We start from the raw sequence: 10,128 nt of genomic DNA, 5'->3' as shown, positions 1-10,128 counted from the left end.
AAAAATGTAAAAGACATTAAACAAAATACAGTGTGTTGGATTCTCATTCAACAAAACAAATTCAATAGATATTATCTTAGACAATCAGCTATTTGAGTCATGACCAATATAAGGTATATACGATCTTGCTGATACATTTTATTTACCTCTCCTAATCCATTCTCTATTCGTCTCCTGCCCATGGAGGGTGACATATAGCTTACATTAAAAGGTACTGTTGCTCACAGTTTCCCATTTGGTTAATTCAGTGGGATGTGCTAGCTCAAGACCAGAGGATTGGCCATGTTGGATGCATCCCTCCACCAAAGACAACTCCTTGTCGAATGGACCTAGGTGGCTAAACCATCCCAGTTTTCCTAGGACTCTCCCAGTTTCAGCACCCAAAGTCCCACATTCCAGGAAACTCCTATTCCTAGGAAAATTGGAATGGTTGATCATCATGGGTGAATCTCTCCACTTAGCTAGATTCTCAAGATTCTGCTAATTGTTTCTCTTTCCTTGATCCTTTAGGCCTAGTAGTGGTAATGGGTCCCTGATGTCATTAGCTCCAGAGTACTGCCTATCCTTCACTGTTTTTCCTAATCTTTCCCCTATGCATTTGTAAATAGTCCTTCATTAAAGTTTGTTTAATCCTTTTTTGAGGGTGCTATTTGATTTTTGCCCAGACCCTGAGTGTAAAATAAGGAAATTTGGTCAGTCTTCAAATGTGTGATAATGACATTTTGCTTATGTAAAGAAATATCCATGATTTTGAAGATGCAGACTGAAGTATATTGGAGTAAAATTATAAGATGCCTGGTATTTTCTTTAAAATATTTCACTAAAATAAGCAGGGGTGTAGATAAAGCAGGAGTATAAAAAGTTGTTAGTTCTAAAATATGGATTCGGGGTATGAGGAGGCTAATTTTACTGTTCTTAACATTGTGCATGTTTGAATTTTTTAAAAACCTAAAAAGAAGTAATTCACACAACTTGAGTTGCATGAGGAAAGTTACTAGTTAGTCATATTTAAGGAAAATATAAACTAAAAATGACTTTCAACACGTAAAGATATTTCTAGCCTTAGAAAAAGATTCTATTGAATTAATCCAATTTTCTCCAAGACTCCTTATGACCAGGAAAAATATGTGAAGAAATGTTAGTCAAGAATAGAGATTTAGACCTGAATAGAACGAAGGTCTATAGGGAATGTATCAATGGTGGGTAAAGTGTCTGATTGGACCTGCTTGATATACTCACTACTTAAACCAATAAGTCTTGCTAAGGGGATGGAGTGCCTTTTTTATTTTGGCCTCTGTTATTAACAGTAATAACTGATGTCCAGTCATAGCTATTTTTCATATGCATCAGGGAAGAAAGCACTTCTAAAGGTAACATGTTCATTATTGAAAATTTGGAAATTACAAAGTACTATAAGAAAAAATAAAATTCCCCCTTAAGTTGATCGCCATGTAACATTAACTGTTAATTTGTCAGTGTATTGCTATCTAGTCTTAAAAGTATTTTTATGTGTGTACACATAATACACATATATTAAACTCACATAAGTTACCATAGTGTAGTTACAGTTTTACTGTTTCAACCCAAGTTTCATATATTAAATAAATTAAAAAATGATCAAATACAAATGTTATACTCTATTTCATATGTATTCTATATTTTATTTAACCATTGACCTAATCTTGGGCATTAATATAGTTTCCAATTATTTTTGTTATTATAGTGTACTAAACATGCTTTTACATAAAACTTTGTATACGTATCTGATTATTTACTTAAGATAAATTCCCAAAAATGAAATTTCTGGGTCATAAATATAAACACTTTTGAGGTTATTGATATATATTGAAAAGTTGCTTTCCAAAATGTTTTTAACTTATCCTCCAGCAATACATAAACATATCAATCTTATTCTGAGGTAGTATTTAGATAATTGTTTTGTTTTGTTGTGTTGTCTACTCAGTACTATTTTCTATCCTGTTTCTTCCGATTACTCCTGGCTAATCAGAACATTTCATCTTCCCAGCAACAATGATTGTTTCAATTGTCTTAAGAGGGCAAATCAGATTCCTTCCTGTGGTTGATATAAATACACTGGGTAAAACAAGCTTTCTATTTTTTTTCTTTTAGACTCTGCTTCCTAGGTCATTATTACAGGCTTTTTTTTTCTTGTTTTTTGCTTTTTTAAATTTAATTTAATTTATTTTTTTATACAACAGGTTCTTATTAGTCATCAATTTTATACACATCAGTGTATACATGTCAATCCCAATCACCCAATTCATCACACCCTCATCCCCACTGCCCCGTGGCTTCCCCCCTTGGTGTCCATATGTTTGTTTGTGTCTCAACTACTGCCCTGCAAACTGGTTCATCTGTACCATTTTTCTAGGTTCCACATACATACATTAATATACGATATTTGCTTTTCTCTTTCTGACTTACTTCACTCTATGACAGTCCCTAGATCCATCCACGTCTCTACAAATGACCCACTTTCGTTCCTTTTTATGGCTACGTAATAGTCCATTGTATATATGTACCACAACCTCTTTATTCATTTGTCTGTCGATGGGCATTTAGGTTGCTTCCATGACCTGGCTATTGTAAATAGTGCTGCAATGAACATTGGGGTGCATGTCTCTTTTTGAATTATGGTTTTCTCAGGGTATATGCCCAGTAGTGGGATTGATCGATCATATGGTAATTCTATTTTTAGTTTTTTAAGGAACCTCCATACTGTTCTCCATAGTGGCAGTATCAATTTACATTCCCACCAACAGTGCAAGAGGGTTCCCTTTTCTCCACACCCTCTCCAGCATTTGTTGTTTGTAGATTTTCTGATGATGCCCATTCTAACTGGTGTGAGGTGATACCTCATTGTAGTTTTGATTTGCATTTCTCTAATAATTAGTGATGTTGAGCAGCTTTTCACGTGCTTTTGGACATCTGTATGTCTTCTTTGAAGAAATGTCTACTTAGGTCTTCTGCCCATTTTTGGATTGGGTTGTTTGTTTCTTTAATATTGAGCTGCATGAGCCATTTACATATTTTGGAGATTAATCCTTGTCTGTTGACTTGTTTGCAAATATTTTCTCCCATTCTGAGGGTTGTCTTTTTGTCTTGTTTATGGTTTCCTTTGCTGTGCAAAAGCTTTTAAGTTTCATTAGGTCCCATTTGTTTATTTTTGTGTTTATTTCCATTATTCTAGGAGGTGTACCAAAAAAGATCTTGCTGTGATTTATGTCAGAGTGTTCATCCTATGTTTTCCTCTAAGAGTTTTATAGTGTCCGGTCTTACATTTAGGTCTTAAATCCATTTTGAGTTTATTTTTGTGTATGGTGTTAGGGAGTATTCTAATTTCATTCTTTTACATGTAGCTGTCTAGTTTTTCCAGCACCACTTACTGAAGAGACTGTCTTTTCTCCATTGTATATCCCTGCCTCCGTTGTCATAGAGTAGTTGACCATAGGTGCGTGGGTTTATCTCTGGGATTTCTATCTTGGTCCATTGATCTATGTTTCTGTTTTTGTGTCAGTACCATATTGTCTTGATTACTGTAGCTGTGTAGTACAGTCTGAAGTCAGGGAGTTTGATTCCTTCCACTCCGTTTTTTTCCCTCAAGACTGCTTCGGCTGTTTGGGGTCTTTTGTGTCTCCCTACAAATTTTAAGATTTTTTGTTCCAGTTCTGTAAAAAATGCCACTGGTAATTTGATAGGGATTGCATTGAATCTGTAGATTGCTTTGGTTAGTATAGTCATTTTCACAATATTGATTCTTCCAATCCAAGAACATGGTATATCTCTCCATCTGTTTGTGTTGTTTTTAATTACATTCATCAGTGTCTTATAGTTTTCTGCATACAGGTTTTTTGTCCCCCTAGGTAGGTTTTTCCTAGGTATTTTATTCTTTTTGTTGCAATGGTAAATGGGAGTGTTTCCTTAATTTCTCTTTCAGATTTTTATCATTACTCTATAGGAATGCAAGGGATTTCTGTGCATTCATTTTGTATCCTGCAACTTTACCAAATTCATTGATTAGTTCTAGTAGTTTTCTGGTGGCATTTTTAGGGTTCTCTATGTATAGTATCATGTCAACTGCAAACAGTGACAGTTTTACTTCTTCTTTTTCAATTTGTATTCCTTTTGCTTCTTTTTCTTCTCTGATTGCCAAGGCTAGGACTTCCAAATACATCTTGAATAATAGTGGTGAGAGTGGACATCCTTATCTTGCTCCTGATCCTAGAGGAAATGCTCTCAGTTTTTCACCATTGAGAAATATGTTTGCTCTGGGTTGGTCGTATATGGCATTTATTATGTTGAGGTAGGTTCCCTCTATGCCCACTTTCTGGAGAGTTTTTATCGTAAATGGGTGTTGAATTTTGGCAACACCTTTTTCTGCATCTATTGAGATGATCATATGGTTTATATTCTTCAATTTCTTAATATGGTGTATCACATTGATTGATTTGCATATAATGAAGAATCCTTGCATCCCTGGGATAAATCCCACTTGATCATGGTGTATGATCTTTTTAATGCGTTGTTGGATTCTGTTTTCTAGTATTTTGTTGTGGATTTTTGCATCTATATTCATCAGTGATATTGGTATGTAATTTTCTTCTTTTGTAGTATCTTAGTCTGGTTTTGGTATCAGGGTGATGGTGGCCTCATAGAATGAGTTTGGGAATGTCCCTTCCTTTGCAATTTTTTGGAAGAGTTTGAGAAGGACGGGTGTTAGCTCTTCTCTAAATGACAGAATTCACTTGTGAAGCCATCTGGTCCTGGACTTTTGTTTGTTGGAATATTTTTAATCACAGTTTCAATTTCATTACTTGTGATTGGTCTGTTCATATTTTCTGTTTCTTCCTGGTTCAGTCTTGGAAGGTCATACCTTTCTAAGAATTTGTCCATTTCTTCCAGGTTGTCCATTTTATTGGCATAGAGTTGCTTGTAGTAATCTCTTAGGATGCTTTGTGTTTCTGCAGTGTCTGTTGTATATTCTCCTTTTTCATTTCTTTTTCATGGTTTACTTGAGATTTTTCTTGTTTCTTGTGGTAGGCTTGTATAGCTATAAACTTCCCTCTTAGAACTGCTTTTGCTGCATCCCATAGGTTTTGGATTGTCGTGTTTTCATTGTCATTTGTCTCTAGGTATTTTTTGATTTCCTCTCTGATTTCTTCAGTGATCTCTTGGCTATTTAGTAACATACTGTTTAGCCTCCATGTGCTTGTGTTTTTTATGTTTTTTTCCCTGTAATTCATTTCTAATCTCATAGCGTTGTGGCCAGAAAAGATGCTTGATATGATTTCGATTTTCTTAAATTTACTGAGGCTTGATTTGTGACCCAAGATGTGATCTATCCTGGAGAATGTTCAGTGTGCACTTGAGAAGAAAGTGTAATCTGTTGTTTTTGGAAGGAATGTCCTATAAATATCAATTAAATCTATCTGGTCTATTGCGTCATTTAAAGCTTTTGTTTCCTTATTTATTTTCATTTTGCATGATCTGTCCGTTGGTGTAAGTGAGGTGTTAACATCCCCCACTATTATTGTGTTACTGTTTACTTCCTCTTTTATAGCTGTTAGCTGTTGCCTTACATATTGAGGTGCTCCTATGTTGGGTGCATATATATTTATAATTGTTTATCTTTTTCTTGGATTGATCCCTTGATCATTATGTAGTGTCTTCCTTGGCTCTTGTAACATTATTTGTTTTAAAGTCTATTTTATCCAATATGAGTTTAGCTACTCCAGCTTTCTTTTGATTTCCATTTGCATGGAATATCTTTTTCCATCCCCTCACTTTCAGTCTGTATGTGTCCCTAGGTCTGAAGTGGGTCTCTTGTAGACAGCATATATATAGGTCTTGTTTTTGTATCCATTCAGCAAGCCTGTGTCTTTTAGTTGGAGCATTTTATCCATTCACGTTTAAGGTAATTATCGATATGTATGTCCCTATGACCATTTTCTTAATTGTTTTGTGTTTCTTTTTGTAGGTCATTTTCTTCTCTTGTGTTTCCCACTTAGAGAAGTTCCTTTAGCATTTGTTGTACAGCTGGTTTTGTGGTGCTGAATTCTTTTAGCTTTTGCTTGTCTGTAAAGCTTTTGATTTCTCCATCGAATGTGAATGAGATCCTTGCCAGGTAGAGCAATGTTGATTGTAGGTTCTTCCCTTTCATCACTTTAAATATATCATGCCACCCCCTTCTGGCTTGTAGAGTTTCTGCTGAGAAATCAGCTGTTAACCTTATGGGAGTTCCCTTGTATGTTATTCTTCGTTTTTCCCTTGCTGCTTTCAATTTTTCCTTTGTCTTTAATTTTTGCCAGTTTGATTACTATGTGTCTCAGCGTGTTTCTCCTGGGTTTATCCTGTATGAAACTCGCTGCGCTTCCTTGATTTGGGTGGTTATTTCCTTTCCCATGTTAGGGAAGTTTTCGACTATAATCTCTTCAAATATTTTCTCTGCTCCTTTCTCTCTCTCTTCTCCTTCTGCGACCCATATAATGCGAATGTTGTTGCATTTAATGTTGTCCCAGAGGTCTCTTAGGCTGTCTTTATTTCTTTTCATTATTATTTCTTTATTCTCTTTTGCAGCAGTGGATTCCACCATTCTGTCCTTCAGGTCACTTATCCATCCTTCTGCCTCAGTTATTCTGCTATTGATTCCTTCTAGTGTAGTTTTCATTTTAGTTATTGTATTGTTCATCTCTGTTTGTTTGTTCTTTAATTCTTCTAGGTCTTTATTAAACATTTCTTGCATCTTCTCGGTCTTTGCCTCCATTCTTTTTCTGAGGTCCTGGATCATCTTCACTATCATTATTCTGAATTCTTTTTCTGGAAGTTTGCCTATCTCCACTTCATTTAGTTGTTTTTCTGTGGTTTTATCTTGTTCCTTCGTCTGGTACATAGCCCTCTGCCTTTTCATCTTGTCCATCTTTCTGTAAATGTGGTTTTTGTTCTACAGGCTGCAGGATTTTAGTTCTTCTTGCTTCTGCTGTCTGCCCTCTGGTGGATGAGCCTATCTAGGAGGCTTGTGTAAGTTTCCTCCAAGCTCTCTATTTTAATTGGAGTTGCTAAGCTGGAATTTCTGGCATTCATAATCAATACAACATCAAAAGTTCCCATGAAAAAGTGTGGGAAGTACAGAAAGCAAAGCAGAGACATGCCACGCTATTGTAAAGTCCAATAAACAAAGAATAGGAATCAATGTCATCAAGACAGAGGCCTTGGTTTCTTCACTTCATCTCAAAATTATTAAACTACATGCAAGTAACTTAACTTTGTCCTAAAAAGAATTTCAATGATATGCAAATAAATGCAATAATATTCAGCATGCAACAAGGTAAAATTTTTAATGTCTGTCATCCAATCAAAAATTTATCAGTCATTCAAAGATGTAGAATAATATGACACATAATGAGGAGAAAATATCAATCAATCACTTGAAATCGACACAGAAATGACAAAGATGGTGACAGAATTAGTTGGACATTAATAGGGATGTGAAGCCTGTTACTATAATTATAGTCTTATGTTAAAGAAGGCAGAGGGGAACAAAAAATGTTAAGAAAAGTAATAGAAATTATTTTTTAAAAAGACCTTTTCACAACTTACAGTTGTGAAAAATACAAAACCTGGGACTTCCCTGGTGGTCCAGGGGCTAAGACTCCACACTCCCAATGTAGGGGGCCCAGGTTCCCCTACAGGGAACTAGATCCCACGTGCCACAACTAAGAATTTGCATGCTGCAAGTAAAGATCCCACATGACACAACTAAAGATTCTGCATCCCGCAACTAACAAAGATCCTGCATGCCACAACTAAAGATCTCGCATGCCGCAACTAAAATATCCCTCATGCCACAACAAAGATCCCTCATGTGGCAACGAAGATCCCGAGTGCTGCAGCCGAGACCTGGCACAGCCAAATATAAATAAATAAAAGAAAAATGTGAAATCTAATACAAATTCTTAAAATGGCTTTACAGCAGATTAGATATTGCAGAATAAAATATTAGTGAACTTGAATGTAAAGCAATAGAAAAAATATAAAATGAAACACAAAGTGAAAATAGATAGGAAAAAATGAACAGAGCATCAATGACCTATCACAATTTCAAGTCACCTGATGTACATTTAATTGAAATCACTGAGAGGAAAGAAATAAAAGAAATATTTTAAATAAGTAATAATATTTGAATAAATAACAAATTTATCAAGTTTAATGAAAATTATAAGCCCATAGATCCAACAGCTTCAAGGAACCCTAAGTAAAAGTGTTATGAACAAAACTACATTAACACTACATCATATGTTATCACATCATAATCAACTGTTTTTAAAATGCGATAAATAAAAAAAAATCTTAAAAGCAGCCAGTGAAAAAACACACATATACAAAAGAACAAAGATAAGAATGACATTACACATAAAATTATTAAATAAGTCACAGTCTGTTATCTGACCACAATGGATTTACATTAGAAATCTATATCCAAATATCCAGAAAATCCCTAAATATTTAGAAAACAAGGAAATAATTCTAAATAATACACGAGCCTAAGAAATAATTAAAGAGAAGAGTAGGATGCATTCTCAATACAATGAAAATGAAAACACAGCATATAAAGATTTTTTAAAGCAGCTAGAGCAATGTTGAAAGGGAAATTATAGTACTATATATTCATAAAGAAGAAGTTCTCAAAACTAGAAAAAAAATTTTAAAAGGCAAGCTAAATCCAAAAAGAAAGCAAAAATAAGAGTAAAAAACAATGAAGTAGAAAACACAAAACCGAAAGATAAAATCAATAAAACTAAAAGCAGGTTATTTGAGAAGATCAACAAAATTGATAAAATTCCTGCTAGGCTAATCAGTTAACAAAAAGAAATTCACAAGTTATCAATACAAAGAATGAGAGAGGGGACATCAGATACCAAGGACAAAAATGATAAGTGAATATTATAAATAATTGACAATGTAGGTGAAATTGACAAATTCCTTAAAAGGCACAAACTAGCAAAGATCATTGAAGAAGAAACAAGTAACATACATTGCACTTTAGCTATGAAAGAAATTCAATTTGTGTTTTGAAACTATGACACACATACACACAGACACACACACACAGACACATAAGCCACTCAGTGCCCATATGGTTTCACTGTAGAAGTCTATCACACATTTAAAGAAAAAATAATACCAATTCTATGAAAAATTCTTCCTAAAAATTAAAGAGGAGACCTCACTTCAAAACTCATTCCATGACCAGAATTAACAATTTCATTACAAGAAAAAATAACTACAGATCATTATTCCCCACAAACATAGTTGCAAATATTCTTAGCATACGTAATCCAAGAGTATATAAAATAAATAATACATTATGATCAATAGGAGTCTTTCCTGGGAATGCAAGCCTCATTTAACATTCAGAAATCAAACAATGTAATTCACCATATCAATAGACTAAAGAAGAAAAAACATCTGATTGTTTTCATAAGTAGAGGAAAACATTTGACAAAATTCAATATCTATTCTCGGTAAAAACACTCAGCAAATTAGAAACAAAAGGGAACTTCAACTTGATGTAGGTCATCTTCGATAAAACATCTCACACCAAACTTAATGGTGAAAGACTGAATATCTTTCTTTTAAGACTGTAAAACAGGTAATACCTGCTCTCTCCACTCAACTCAACATTGTAATGGAGGTCCTAGCCAGTGCTATAGTGCAAGAAAAAGAAACCAAAGGCATATGGATCAGAAAGGAAGAAATAAAACATGCTGTATTCATAGATGACATGACTGTCTAGTGGAAAATCCCAAAGAATCAATAAAAACAACAAAAAACTGGGACTTCCCTGGCAGTCCAGACTCTGCCCTTCCAATGCAGGGACAGGGGTTCGACCCTTGGTTGGGGAACATGCTGTGTGAGGCCAAAAACAAAACAAAAAACTACTAGAACCAGTAAGATCACAAGATACAGGTTACTATAGAAAATAATCAGACTTATATCAATGTTTTATACCTTATATCAATCTACTAATGGACAATTAGAAGTCTATTTTTTTAAGTACAGTTTACAGCATCACAAAAAACCCAAAATAGGTAATAATCTAACAACATA

This window comes from Phocoena sinus, chromosome X, assembly GCF_008692025.1.
Source record: "Phocoena sinus isolate mPhoSin1 chromosome X, mPhoSin1.pri, whole genome shotgun sequence".
NCBI classification, from domain to species: domain Eukaryota; kingdom Metazoa; phylum Chordata; class Mammalia; order Artiodactyla; family Phocoenidae; genus Phocoena; species Phocoena sinus.
The sequence above is the reverse complement of the archived record's forward strand: the minus strand, read 5'-3'. Positions refer to the sequence as shown.